A 16060-nucleotide genomic window follows, 5' to 3' on the forward strand; every position below is an offset into this window, starting at 1 on the left:
TTCATGATATTTAATTCATCCAGGATCCACCAAGATGTATTATAATTTAAAGGTAGTGTATTGGTGGAATGACATAAAGAAGGATATTATGGAGTTCGTGCCTAGGTGTCCAAATTGTCAACAAGTTAAAGTTGAGAATAAAAAACAGGGAGGTTTAGCCCAAGACATAAAAATTCCTACTTGAAAGTTAGATGATGTGAATATGGACTTTGTGATGGGTTTGCCTTGTACTTAGAAACAATATGATTCTATTTGGGTTGTTGTGAATCAAACGACTAAGTTGGCTCATTTCTATCAGTTAAGACTTCTTATGGTGCTGAAGATTATGCTAAGTTGTATATCCATCAATTGGTAAAACTTTATGGTATTCCCTTTTCTATTATATCGGATCGAGGTAATCAATTCACTTTGTATTTTTGGAAGTCATTTCAAAGGGGTCTTGGTATAAGGGTTAAGGTAAGTACCCTTTCCATCCTCAAACCGATCGTCAAGCTAAAAGAATGATTAAAACTTTGGAGGGTATGTTGAGGGCATCTGTGATGGATTTTAAAGAAAGTTGGGATGAGCATTTTACATTAATTGAGTTTGCCTACAACAATAGTTATCACTCTAGCATCCAAGTGGCTCATTTTTAAGTATTGTATGAGAGAAGATATAGGTCCCTGGTGGGATGGTTTAAAGTAGGCGAGATAGCCTTGATTGGCCCAGATTTTTTAATAGATTCTTTGGAGAAAGTGAGACTCATAAGGGAGAGATTGAAGATGGCTAAAAGTTGTCAAAAGTCCTGTTTGGATGTTAGGAAAAGAGAGCTTGAATTTGAGGTGGATGATTGGGTCTATTTGAAGGTTTCACCCATGAAGGGTGTAATGCATTTATGTAAGAAAGAGAAATTGAGTCCAAGGTATGTTGGACCTTATAGGATATTTAGATGTATTGGAAAGGTGGCGTATGAGTTAGATTTGCCAATTGAGTTAGCTATGGTTCATCCGGTGTTTCATGTATCTATGTTGTGAAAGTTTGTTGGTGATCTGAATTACATTGTACTATTAGAAGATGTGAGTGTTGAAGAGAATGTAACTTACGAGGAGGTTCCGGTGGAAATCTTAGACCGGTAAGTGAAAAAGCTAAGAAACAAAGAGGTTGTATCCATCAAAGTATTGTGGTGGAATAAACAAGTAAAGAGTGCTACTTGAGAAGCGGAGGCGGATATGATGAAATGATACCCGCATCTCCTTTCCTCTACTCAAGCATAAGGTAGTAAGTTTTTCTTACTCAAATCAATTAAACTCCTACGTATTTAGTTCCTCCTATGTCATTCATATGAATGCATGTTCATGAGAGTTAATTTTTTAGTCATGTTTTATGTTAAGTTTAAAATTTTCATGTTCTATGCATTTTAGAGTGTCAGTGTATTCATATCGGGTTTCTAGTCCTCTTTCCGTGTCTTTCTGATGCTAGTTGAATCTCATTCAACGACGAATGTTCCCAAGGGGGAGATATTATAAAATTCTGAAAGTTGAAAAGTTGGAACCAAAGAGAAATTTCCCAAAATGTGAACTGATTTCAAGTCCATGAGTCACTCTAAGAGTCGTAGAGGGTAATTCCTTGAACTTGTTCAGGGACCATACCCATGAGAATTCCTACGACTCTACATTATGAATCGTAGTCAGGTTGACGAGTCATAAGGATGACTCGTAGCAAAACTTCAAAGACCCTCAAATTTGAAGGTTTATAGACCTACAGGACGAATCGAGTTGATTACCCGTAATCACGATGACGAGTCATAGAAATGACTCATAGATGAAACTTCAAAGGCTCCCAAATCTTAGTAAATTCAGGACCTGCATGATGACTCAATTCTACAAGTCATAGAATTGAGGACGAGTCATAGAAATCGATCTGTATGTCCAAAATTCGAGTTTAATGAAAGGCAGTATTAGCTTTTCCCAAAATTTGATTCAATGTATATAGAAAATATTTTGGCCAAGTTTAAGCCTATAACAACCCAACCCTTCAAAATTCCCTCTATTTAAAATAATTCTTCAAAATTTCCCTAAGGAAAGATAAAGCAAATCCTTTCAAGGTTCTCCTACAATTTAAAGGTAGGGTTTCAAGGTCATCAAGGTTTCTCTTCAATTTTAAGTTGATTTTATCAAGGTATGTGGAGATTAATCCATGGGTTCCTTTCACCCATGGTGTCCTAAGGTTTTCTTAAAGTTTTCTTCAAATTTTAATTGTTTATTAACCCTAGTTTTGATGAATTGCATTGGGGTGTTTTAATTTCATTCTTAGATATTATCAATTATCATTATAATCATGATTCTACATTAATTTTATGATTTCAAGTTGAATTATGAATGTCCATACATAAATCTATTTTTAATCATGGTTATGAAGTTCAAAGATGAGTTTATATGAATTATGATTATGAAGTTCTATGACTTCCAAAGAAAAGCTCTTTTAAATGAAGTTGAGATTATGATTTAATGATGAAAGTTATGATGATGATCAATTATGATCCAATAAAGTTATTATGGTGTGATCAGTTATTATGACCCGACCAGGGTCTAGTGGTAACATGGCGATCGGGATGCGAAAGACCCCCACCATAAGCCATCTTAACATAAATTGCATACATAAGGTAAAGAACAACATAAATATGAGCGGAAGTAATCATCACAATGGAATGGGACTAAGGGAGATCAACTCTATAAATGTCTAATTGGACTACACCATAATATCATCTAAACAAGTCTCTAGTTTACTCTTTGACGAGGGCTTAGGACAAACTCCTATCTTATCCTAAAAATAGAAGAAACTGTAAATAGTAGTAACATGAATAAAAGTCTTATACTCGGTAGAATGAGAACTCACCAACCTTTTTGAAATTTAAAGCAAATATCTAGCCACAAGTGGGGTGATCGTGAGTATCGTCTATCCCTATATTATGAGACATTGTAGGCAAAATATGCGTTAGTACGTTTGAATGTACTAAGTATGTGAAGTATGCATGAACAAGTAAAGAACGTAATCAATATGCCGTAGGATTCATGGAGAATCATAATGAACATGAGTATAGTTTAAAAGCAACTTAAAACATATGGAACTCATGGTCAATGCATATCATAAGAACTTTAAATTTCAACTAATAACTTGACATCTCATAGTTTTAACTTGAACTTGTGTGGGGCAGGACCTTTAAGTGACAACTAAGACTATGCGAGCTATTACATGAAATTTGATGACTCTTGCATAGAGATAGGCCGATGACTCTTGCATTAAAATATAGGAGGCTACTGTGCCAGTACATACTCCAAAAATAACTCAACTCAACTCAACTTTGCTATATGTGGATCCACTAGCTAGGCTATAAAGGCAACCTACGTGGGCAACATAGTTTGGGACTTTAGGTTGCCACATCCTCTCAGTGCTTAGTCAATATCCCAATGGGAACTTACAAACATAATCATAACAAAGTAGGGAAAGATTGTCACTGCATATCAATCTATCTTTAAAATATAATAGAAATAGCTCATCTATTTAGTGATTCATAAGAATCTATAACTTCGGTGTGAATTGTTTTTATCACCATCTTTAAATATCTTTTGATTTTAACTCTGATTATCATCATAACTTTAACTTTAGAATCATAAATCTCAACTTTAACTCATAAAACTTTCATTGAAAATCATTTAACTCATGATCAACTCATAAACTCATCTTAAATTCATAATCATAGCTTGAAAATATAGCTTTATGCATGGGCATCTATAAATCAACTTGAAATCATGAAATTTACATGAGAACATGCATATAAATATCATTGATAATATTTAAAAATGAAATTAAATCAATCCAATATAATTCATCAAAACTAGGGTTCATACGCAATTGTAGATTGAATGAAAACTTGAGAAATCTTTGGGACTTCATGGGTGAAAAGAGCCCATGAATTAATCCCCAAATACCGTAAGTGAGAAGACAAAAGAATTTGGAAGAATTTGAGAGTTTTGATGGAGTTCTTGAGTGAATTTCTTGGAAGTCTTCAATGGAGTCCTTGAGAGCATCTTGTAGAGAGAAATATTTGAGTAGGTAAATTGTAGAAGAACGAATGGAATTAAGGATTTAGGATAGTTTATAGAGTAGAATTAGGCCCCAAAAATATCCAGGTTCATTGTTTTTGAATAGAAGATGCCCATGGAAAAAGTATTTTTTAGAGGAAGATAAAAAAATTGTGGATTCGTCAATAGTCAATAGCTTTTTGGGCCTCAACACATTTCTTGTCTTACCTCCATTGACACTCTCGCGTGGGCGACAGAGATGCATTTCTGGTCGTATGAAACTGGCTTGAATCCTGGCTCCTAAGACCCTTTCATAGTATTCCAATAATTTCTCCCGCTCCTCAAAAGCCCACAGGAATGGAGTTGATTCTCCCTCTTAAAAATAAGATCTCTCTTCTTCTACATTCTCAAGAGGAATGCATTAACAAAACTTTCCTTCCATATAGATCGTCATGTCTATAAGGTATCATACTCTGGGATTACAAAATAACAAAAAAGTAAATGTGACAGAGATGGGAGGGGAAAACTTCTGTTTAACAATTATAGAAACAACTAGGAAAAAGTCTAAAGTGACCTTACTTAAAACTGAATTCAAACGAAAACTTCTCCCAGGTCTGCGACGCGGAGCTGCTCTTGGATAGGCCAATTTTTTGCGAATGAAATTTTGGCCAGATTTTGACTCAAGAAAAAAATTATACTAAACGGGAATAAGTGGGCGATGTGGAGATGCAGTGCACCTCACAATTTTGGACAAAATTCATCTTTCGGTACACGAGTCCTAAAAATCCATCGAGACCATTTTTTCATAGGTTTTGACCCCTTGAGCAACATTTTGGACTTAAATTTGTCGAAAAGAATAAGGATAATGCATTATGTGAGTGGCCTATTCCCAGGGCATTTTTAAGGCACTTTATGAGCATTTTCAGAAATGTTACATAAGGAAAATTCGTACACAATTTTAAAGATGGTGATAAGGACAATTCTCACCAAAGTTTATGGTTTCGTTTGAATCTCTAAAGTAATGAGCTACTCTAATGATTATTTTCATCATGAAGTTAATGATGATGTTTATATATTTTTAATGAATTCTGTTGGGATATTGACTAAGCACCGAGGAATTATAGGTGGGGTTCGGTCCAGTAACATAGTTAGTTACCCAAGGTAATCCTAGTAGCAACCTAAACTCCCAAACTATGTTACCTCTGTAGGTTGCCTTATGGTTTAGCTAGTGAATTCGTATATAACTCACAAAGTTAAAGTTGTTCTCACGGAGTCTACCTTGGCAAGTAGCTTCTCTCTTCTCGATATGGAAGTTACATCGGATTCGATGTTATATCTCACATGGTCTTAAGATATCGGTTAAAGGTCTTATCCCACAATCAAGTTATATGAAAAGATGAAAAGTTTACAATGAGGTTTTATGATGTTTTGACCATAGTTTATATGGTATTTCAAATGCTTTAAGTTTATTTCACACTCATTATGTTGGTCATGCATCTTATGTCATATTGCTCACGTTTCTTTACTAGTCCATGCATACCTCACATACTTAGTACCTTCAATGTACTAACGCATATTTTGCCTACATTGTCTCTATAATGACCCATTAAATCGTTTTGAATACTAGAATTTTTTATTTCATAAAAGACTCATCCCGTAGATTTTTAATCGGTATTTTGGACTATTTGGTAGGTACAATTATTTAGTTGAGGGGTAACTTTAGATATTTAATTTAGTTGGTGGGAAAAATTGATAATTTAATTAATAATACAACAACAAAAACAACAACCCAGTGGAATCTCACAACGTGGGGTCTGGGGAGGGTAAAATGTACGCAGACCTTACTCCTACCAAGGTAGGACGGCTGTTTTCGAGAGACCCTCGTCTCAATAGAAGCAAATTTAATTAATAATACCTTTGTCCCATATTTATTAAAACTAGTTTTACTGCACGTGCGTGCACGTATAGTACATAATTTAATAAAATAATATTGATTAATGTCAATGGTGCAATTATAAATTGTTCAATTTTCTATATCAAACAATAGGTTCAAAGGAAATTATTAGAAAATGTAGCTTCACAGATATTTACTATATTTCAATAAGTGTCCAATATGAAAACCAAACAATTCCAAATTTTGGACATCTACAGTGTTTTCCACGTCAAGAGATATCAAATTTATGTCTTTTAACATTTAATGAAATCCATAATAATTTTAAATAAAAATATCATATTTATTTCATATGATCACAAATTTCATGTGTAGATTTGATTATTTCAAATAATATACATATATTATTCGGCTAATCGAAAGAAAATTCTCAATGATTCTATACACATAAAATATATATACACATTTACATTTTAGTGAAGGATTAAGAAATGTAACTTCAAATATATAATGTTATACTTAACTATAAAATCAGACAAAACAAAAAGAAAGGAGATCCCATGGCCTCTTACAAAAAAGAGAAGGGTTAAAAATATCTAACTTGTTTTGATTATTGTTTTCTACTTAATTCATTGCTCTAATGATGTGTCTATCACCATACAAACCAAAAGTGTGTCCTCATTTGGAAGAGCAATAAATCTTCGATACGACTTTGGCCATATGAGAACCTCCTCTAGATATTGTAAAAATCATTTTTTTCCAATCATAATTACCAGGAAAATGAGTGTGAGTCCATCATAGAATTTTTTTCAAATTCTTACGCTTGTGGCTGGTTGACCCAGACTACACTAAATTCATCATAATTTAGTCTTCTAACCATCTCTGTGGAAAAGCAAAGATTAAAGAATAAGTATATGCCAAAATTAACTATCAAAGAATCAAAGTATATAAGTGGGTTGGGATTTAGTACATGGATAAAAAAAACTCAAGATAAAACTGAGAAGCAACTTTTGTCTTAAAGGATTAAGACAAACTATTTAATCTTGAATTTAGCAGCATTTGAACTTTTGAAGCAATTAATTGAACTTGGAAAAGTTGATAGGTTTGATTCTCTCTAAAGTTAAGGATTGTTCTTTGAACAATATAAGGTAATCTATCTGGTTTTCTCCAGAAGTAAAAATTCTAATGGAAAGCGGGGTTCAACATTTTTTTGGTATAAATATAAATAGAAGAAAGGTAGAAAAGCTAGAAGGTTGCAACTGTTTGGGATTTTGTAAACATTGGCGACTGTTCGGGTGTTGAGAGAGGCGGCTTCTCGGGCTGAAATTTGTAGCCCATGAAGGAATGCGAAGCGTGAGGTTTTTTTTTAATTAGGAGTTTTTTTAGTTAGGGATATTTTCATAATTTAACTTTCAATTTAGGGCATGATTTTAAGATGGTATAAATAAGTAGTAGGATTTAATAATTTTTAGATCATAAATTGAGGGTAAAAAAAAGAATTTGTTAGAGGAGAAACGAACGCGGCTTCAGGTAATTAACCACCAATTGAAGCTCTATCTTTTGAATGAGGATTGAATTTATTATGCCATACATCATTTGCATATTACTTTTAATTGAAAGAGACAAAACCCAATTCATTATTGTCGGTTGTAAATCCTTTCAGCTAGAAACAATGTGTGTAGGCAATAGATTGGCCAATTATGAAAGAGAAGTTGAGTGCTGCGTACTGATGGGTTAAATAGTTTAATTTGTTTTTTTATTTTAGGCTACCGTATCACAAATTAGTTGACTTCAATTTTAATTATATTTTTGGTTCAGGTATCACGAGTAGACATGATATATTATTGGATCGGGTGTCTCATTCTGATACGATATTATTGGATCGAGTGTCACGTTCCGACATGATGTTATGAGATTGGGTGTCAAGTTCGTACATGGTAAATATATTTGGATCAGGTGTCACGAGCCGATACGATATATTTGGACTGGATGTAACGAGCTGACATAATATTATTGGATCAGATTTCACGTTTCCACGTGATACTATTGAATTGTGTGTCACATTCCAACACGGTAATATTAAAGAAAAATATATTAAAATGACTTAATACTACCAAATCTCAAATAACTCATTTTCCAAAGGACCATGGTGTGGAGGCCTGAGTCCTCATATATACTCTTGATATTGTTGACTGATTATGTAATTATTCATTGTGTTGTCACTTGATTTTGATCTTGTTGGTTTTCACCTATTAAATGCTATGGTTGATTTCTCGTTATTACTTTATGCATATTGATTTCTATTTCATGTCGGTCAATGATACCTACTCAGTATATATTGTCCTGTACCGATCACTACTTAAATTTTTCTTTATTTTATTTTATGGGGTGAAGCAAGTGTACCATCGACTTCGACTCACCCTCAGCTCTAACCAGTCTCCGGTATATCATATTCCATGGTGAGCTATCATCTTAGCTCATGTTAGATTCTTTTAAACTTGGTATTTTAAAATTAGATGTCCTTGACGTGATGACTTTTAGATTTTGGAAAACATTATGTAATAAACTTTAGTGGATTTTTTATCTCTTACTTTCAAAAGTGCAGCTTCCGCATTATTATTATATTTTATAAGTTGAATAACTAATAAGTTGGGGTTTGGATTCGTTGGTTCTCCCACATAGGAGGTTAAGTGTAGGTTTCACTCATGGACCATTTTGGATCATGAAAAACTTGGTATCACAACTTTAGATTCGGTAATCTCATTACACAAGGATAGGTCTAGTAGAGTCTTGCGGAATGGTACGGGGACGCCTTTATTTTTTTCTTCGAGAGGCTACGGGACTTAGAAAAACTCCAGTCCTTCATTTCTTTTGTGCTATTACTTGAATCTAATTGGTATCTAGGTGATAAAAATTGGTATTTGTCCTTCTTCACTCTATTTTCACAAATGATCAGAAATAGATCAATAACAATGATTGAGCCATTCGTTAGAGCTAGTACTAAAGTGGAGTAGTGTAATGAGTACATGGGATTTGATAAATCGAGTACGTGAACGATTGTAATGGGGACTAGACTGGTAGATTGTGGGTAGCTAAAACTCAAAGAGATAGAGTCAGATGAATAGAAATGTTTGATATGGGCACTACGAAACCAGTATCTTATGTTATTCGACCTTGGTTCCGTACATTCTTATGTGACCACCTACTTTATTTCAGATATGGCTTGGAGTATGATTCGCTACATATGCCCACGGGTGTTTCCATATCTATAGGTGATTCTTTAGTGGTGGACCGAGTGTACCGATCTTGTGATTTTCATCTTGGTAGGGTGACATCCTTGGGAAGACTTTGTTACACCCCTTACTTTGGTACCTTGGGATGCTTCTTAAGCTTCTTAAGTTTCTAGGAAGGCTCTTAACTTTCTTAGAAGTCGTCATGTGAGTCGGATAATCTATAACACTATCAAGCAACTCTAAGGAGGGGAGAATGAGATACCCCAATAATAAGAAAGATTGGAAATAGGGTTATAAGAATCCGGAAGGAGTTGAAGGCCAAGTAATGGGTCATAGGACTCGACTTACTTGCGTAAGCTACCAACTTGGATGTCTTACATACTTGAGCTACTTGAGTACACGTCGAGCTTAAGTAGCAAGGAATACATACACTTTTAAAATGAGACGAGATTATGAACCCACGGAAGAGACGAAAGGAGGTGTAGCACCTACTCGGAAGCAAGCAGGTGATGCACCTACTTGGACCCAGTAGGTGACACACCTACTTAAGGTGGGCCCCACGCTGTCATGTGGAAGCTTTGGATTAGATGCATGATTGAAGTGGCGCCCTAGGGGCTTCCACGTGTCACCCCTAGAGGGATGACATGTGTCACCTCTTAAGGAGGTGTATATATGTACTAAATCCTATACATATCTTATTTCAGCACTTAGAACAAAAGAAACAAAATGAGAAACCCTAAGAGGTTAAGAGAGAGGGGCGACGACTTTGGCCAAAATGAAAGGTAAGCCCCAATTGTGTTCCATTAATTAATTATCTAAGGTATTCCTCAACTAAGTGGAGGTGTTAATGACGTAAATTAAATATTTGGGGCAGCAAGATAGGGCTGCAAACAGCCACCAAAGCTCAGTCGCGTAAAGGAGTCTCCGAAGTTAATTTTCAGCAAGTTTGGGAAGCCATTTGTTAAGGTATGGCTTGGTTCTCTTCTCCCACGTTTTTGGTAAGGGTTTTTAAATGTTATGAGGGTGTTAATAATGTAAATTTAAGGTTTGTATCAGCACCAAGAGTACAACAAACAGCCACGACCTTTTAGCCGCGCTAGAAGAACTTCTGAGGTAAGTTTTGGCCAATTTTGGATAAGGGATGGGTTCCTATGGGTAATTGGTGGGAGAATTACAAGCTGGGAATTCGAAGGTCACTAACCTTAGAATTACTTTCATGTTAAATAGGTTCAAGAGACGACGAGGCGAACATGTTAAGAGTAATCCGTAAGAGGTATGTAAAGCTAACGTTTTCTTCTCTTGGCATGTTTTTGGAATAAGTATGTGAGGCTTAGACTTTCTTTTGGCATGTCTTCGGCATAAGTGTATTAAGCTTATTCTATCTCTTGGCATGTTTTGGACACAAATATGTAAAGCTAACCTTCCTTTTTGTCATGGTTTTTATGAAGCAAGTATAGGACTTTTATATGATTCCAAGGAAGTTCCTATCCGTAGAGCCGCTAGGATGGCCAACTTCTTGATTTTCCAAAAGATATTTTGTTATGCCTTGATATGTGTATATGATTCCCAAAATTTCTATTTTAATATAACCCATAGTAACTTTTAAAAGGTACTTGATATGACTTTTGTCTTGATTTTTGAATGATAGCTCATTTTAAGTACCCCATCGAGTCTCCAATATTATTTAAATTGTATCTAGTTTCTCACTACTCTACTCTTGGATGCCTCAATGCTTCTTTCACTAAGCCCGGTCCAGGTTTAATTATCATGCGTACTTCTATGTATTGATCACCATGCCCCGACGTGAAGGGGAAGGTACGACCTGTACATGGGATTTGTAGAGTTATGATGTGCCATATACACATTTGATATGATATGATCTGATATGACCATCTGATATGATATGATCTGTTACGGAGATATTCCCTACTCTAGATTTATGATGTGTTGTGGTGCTAGTGATGGTACGGCGACCAAGATTTGTTCACCTAATCCCATAATAGGGTCGGATATGGCATATATTTTATGCATAAATTATTTTTGGTTATGAAAAGCATTTTGGTAATCTGGGTAGTTTGCTCATTTTTGCACCTTCTATTCTGGTAATGGCTTTACTTACTACAGTCCACGCTTTACATATTCAGTATATTTTCCGTACTAACCCCCTTTCTTTTGAGGGCTGTGTTACGTGCCCGCAGGTACCGATGCTCGATTTGTTGATCCGCTCGCCTAGGACATCCACCCTATTGGTTGGTAGTGCTCTTTTGTTCGGAGCCCTATTTTGGCACTAACTTTTCTGTTATATATTTATACGTAATGGTAAAGGGTACGACAAGGCCTTGTCCCGTCATATGATTATGCTATCATTTTGTAGAGGTCTGTAGACTTGTATTGTGGGTTTTCTTTATGTGTTTTGGGCTTGTGTTCAGTGACGACCTTAGTGTGCTACATCTATTTTCGTGCGCTCTCTAGCGATCTCTTTTGATTTCTATATTTGTTTATTCTGCTAACATGCTCGGTGGGGCTAAGGGTATGTATGGGTGCCCAAATCGGGCACCAGTCATGGCCTACGGAGTTGGGTCATGACAAAGTTGTATCAGAACAGTTTGTCCTTGGAGTGTCTATAGACTATGTCTAGTAGAGTCTTGTTTATCGGTGTATTGTGCACCACATCTATGAACAGGAGGCTACAAGACATTTAGGATGTTTCCTTTCTTTTATATCTAAGATCGTGCGATAGAGCCGAGTCATAGGGAATGAAATTTCTCATACTAACCTATGGTTCCAGTAGAAGTACAACATCGATAGAAAAAGGCGACTGACGATATTGGAAGTTACAAAGCACGCAGGTAAGCAAAGGCACAAAAGATATATATCAGGTAAGGTATTGAAGTATGATTGACATGTAAAGTTAAAAATGGAAAGGAAAAGTATACAGGGCAAGGTAATAGGTGCAGTTTGAGTTGGGCAGATGAGGTAAGTCCATTATTTTTTTTTACTATTATTGATATTGGGCGCCCTGTGTGGCTGCGATATGATACGATATGAATATATATGTTGGCCTTGTGAGGCATTGTTGGCATTTTCTGCATGCAAGTGTTGAGATAGTAAGAAATATAGAGAAAACTCTGCCCAAATTTTCCTAGAAATAAAAGAAGAAGGAGATACAAGGTTGTAGTATGCCTTGTCCATAATAAGAATGAGATTTGACTATACTAGGAGTAAGGTTGACCTTGAAAAATAAGTTAATGACTAAAGTGATGGTAATAGTAATGAGGAGGTCAATATGGGTATGGAAAAAGAATCTGGAAAAGACTGGTGAGACTAAGGGATGATTTAGAGATGATACCTAGATCTGGATAGAACGACATATTAAGGCACCTACTGAGTTGATACACCGGGATAAACAGTGATGAGCTAATTACTGATTGGGATGAATGGAATGTGGCTTTAAATGCACTGCTACATTAAGGATATTACTCGAATACCAGTGTTTAAGAATGGAGTTGGTACTGTATATTGAGGATTCTAAGCACCTCATGATTGTATTAAGGTTTCGTACATGGGTAACCCAAAGTATAGGTGATGTAAAGGAAGATATGGAAATAGTGCAGTATACTAAATAGGTTGGAAAGGACTTATATATATTTGGAAAGTTAGAAATAAATAGACAATGACATGGATACACCCTAAAGGGGGGAAGTGGAAAAGACAAGTACAAGCATAAGAGAAAATTAACTAACGCTATCATATGTAAATGGGTACGCTTAAACTTCAAACGAGATCCCATAAGGGGTGGATGCGATCATGCCAGCACTAACACATCGGATCCCATCAGAACTCCGAAGTTAAGCCTGCTTGGGCGAGAGTAGTACTAGGATGGGTGACCCCTTGGAAAGCGAAAGAGGAAATGAAACACAAGTATCCGTACCTATTCCCTACGTCTACAAGTAATCCTAACCCTTGGAACTCTGATATTGATTTCTCCACGAAAGTATATGTTATGGCAATGGGAAGAGGAACTCTCCATATAGTCGGTATAAGATCCGGAGGAAGGTTTCAGCTCATATTCGAGGATGAATGTTCTAAAGGGGGGAAGGATGTTACACCCCATACTTTGGTACCTTGGGACGCTTCTTAAGCTTCTTAAGTTTCTGGAAAGGCTTTTAAGTTTCTTAGAAGTCGTCATGTGAGTCAGATAATCTATAACCTATCAAACAACTCTAAGAAGGGGAGAATGACATACCCCAATAATAGGTAAGATTGGAAATAGGGTTATAAGAACCCCGAAGGAGTTAGAGGCCAAGTAATGAGTCATAGGACTCGAATTACTTACGTAAGCTACCAACTTGGATGTCTTACATACTTGAGCTACTTGAGTACGCGTCGAGCTTAAGTAGCAAGGAATACATCGGCTCTTAAAATAAGATGAGATTGTGAACCCACGTAAGAGACGGAAGGAGGTGTAGCACCTACTCAGAAGCAAGCAGGTGATGCACCTACTTGGACCAAGTAGGTGATACACCTACTTAAGGTGGGCCCCCACGATGCCACGTGGCAGCTTTGGATTGGATGCATGATTAAGGTGGAGCCCTAGGGGCTTCCTCATGTCACTCCTAGAGGTATTCCACATGTCACCTCTTAAGTAGGTATATATATGTACTACATGCTGTACATATCTTATTTCATCACTTAGAACAAAAGAAACAAAAAGATAAACCCTATGATGTTAAGAGAGAGAAGCGACGGCTTTTGGCCAAAGTGAAAGATAAGCCCCAATTTCATTCCGTCAATTAATTATCTAAGGTATTCCTCGACTAATTTGAGGTGTTAATTACGTAAATTAAATATTTGGTTAAGCAATATAGGGCTGCAAACAGCCACCAAAGCTCAGCCGCGTAAAGGAGTTTCAGAAGTTAATTTTTAGCAAGTTTGGGAAGCCGTTTGTTAAGGTATGGCTTGGTTATATTCTCCCACGTTTTGGTAAGGGTTTTTACATGTTATTAGGGTTTTAATAAGGTAAATTTAAGGTTTTATTATCACCAAGCAGACAACAAACAGCCACGACATTTCAGCCGCGCTAGAAGAACTTCCGAGGCAAGTTTTGGCAAGTTTTGGCCAATTTCGGGTAAGGTAAGGGTTTTTATTTTAATTTGGAGTTTATGGTGTGGTTATGGAGTTTATTACACGCCTTATATGTGGCTGAAAGTATAAAAATTTTACAAGGATGCTTGACGTTAGAAACAAACTAAACTAAGGTCGTTATAGTTAAACTAAAGTCGAGTAGTGTGTTGTGGTTGTTGTGATGTGCTTGCAGGTGGTTTTATTGTGTTTTGCAGGGATGGAAAGTGTTCTAAAAGGGGTGTATGTGGTTATGGTTTCATCCACATGACTCTCCATTTCGTAGGGTGAAATGTTTTACGAAATAGAGACTAAACACCCTATTTTGGTATCATAGTTTTAAGCGAGTTGTTTGGAGTTTGTGTTGTGTAATGTTGAAGTGGTTTACTTGTATATATGCTGCTTATTGTTGTTTATGATTGGATTCTATGTTTTTTAGGTTAAAGCAGAAGTTTGGATAGGGCAAGTTATAGGGGAGATGTTGCCCGATTTCCACTAACTTTGGAACTAGTAATGAACTAGTCTATGGAAATGGATAAGGGATGGGTTCCTATGGGTAATTGGTGGGAGAATTACAATCTGGAAATTCGAAGGTCACTAACCTTAGAATTACTTTCATGTTAAATAGGTTCAAGAGACGACAAGGTGAACGTGTTAAGAGTAATCCGTAAAAGTTATGTAAAGCTAATGTTTCCTTCTCTTGGCATGTTTTCGGCATAAGTATGTGAGGCTTAGACTTTCTTTTGGCATGTCTTCAGCATAAGTGTATTAATCTTATTCTATCTCTTGGCATGTTTTGGACACAAATATGTAAAGCTAACCTTCCTTTTTGGCATGGTTTTTATGAAGCAAGTATAGGACTTTTATATGATTCCAAGGAAGTTCCTATCCGTAGAGCCGCTAGGATGGCCAACTTCTTGATTTTCCAAAAGATATTTTGTTATGCCTTGATATGTGTATATGATTCCCAAAAGTTCTATTTTAATATAACCCATAGTAACTTTTAAAAGGTACTTGATATGACTCTTGTCTTGATTTTTGAATGATAGCTCATTTTAAGTACCCCATCGAGTCTCCAATATTATTTAAATTGCATCTAGTTTCTCACTACTCTACTCTTGGATGCCTCAATGCTTCTTTCACTATGATTTATTACCATGCGTACTTCTATGCATTGTTCACCATGCCCCGATGTGAGGGGGAAGGTACGACCTGTACATGGGATTTGTAGAGTTATGATGTGCCATATACACATTTGATATGATATGATATGATATGACCATCTGATATGATATGATCTGTTACAGAGATATTCCCTACTCTAGAGTTATGATGTGTTGTGGCGCTAGTGATGGTATGGCGACCAAGATTTGTTCACCTAATCCCATAATAGGGTCGGATATGGCATATATTTTATGCATAAATTATCTGTGGTTATGAAAAGCATTTTGGTAATCTGGGTAGTTTGCTCATTTTTGCACCTTCTATTCTGGTAATGGCTTTACTTACTACAGTTCATGCCTTATATATTCAGTATATTTTCCGTACTGACCCCCTTTCTTTGAGGGCTGTGTTACATGCCCGCAGGTACTGATGCTCGGTTCGCTGAACCACTCGCCTAGGACATCCACTCTGTTGGTTGGCAATGCTCCTTTGTCAGAGTCCTATTTTGGTAGTAACTTTTCTGTTGTATATTTATACGTAATGTTTAAGGGTATGACGGGGCCCTGTCCCGTCATATGATTATGCTATCA

At 36.1% G+C, this 16060-nt stretch overlaps 1 pseudogene; it reads left to right on the forward strand.

Moving 5' to 3' along the window:
- Nucleotides 1–12982: 12982 nt before the first annotated feature.
- Nucleotides 12983–13104, forward strand: LOC129898004 (5S ribosomal RNA; annotated as a pseudogene).
- Nucleotides 13105–16060: the final 2956 nt, after the last annotated feature.

The sequence above is a fragment of the Solanum dulcamara genome, chromosome 7 (assembly GCF_947179165.1).
Source record: "Solanum dulcamara chromosome 7, daSolDulc1.2, whole genome shotgun sequence".
Lineage (NCBI taxonomy): Eukaryota > Viridiplantae > Streptophyta > Magnoliopsida > Solanales > Solanaceae > Solanum > Solanum dulcamara.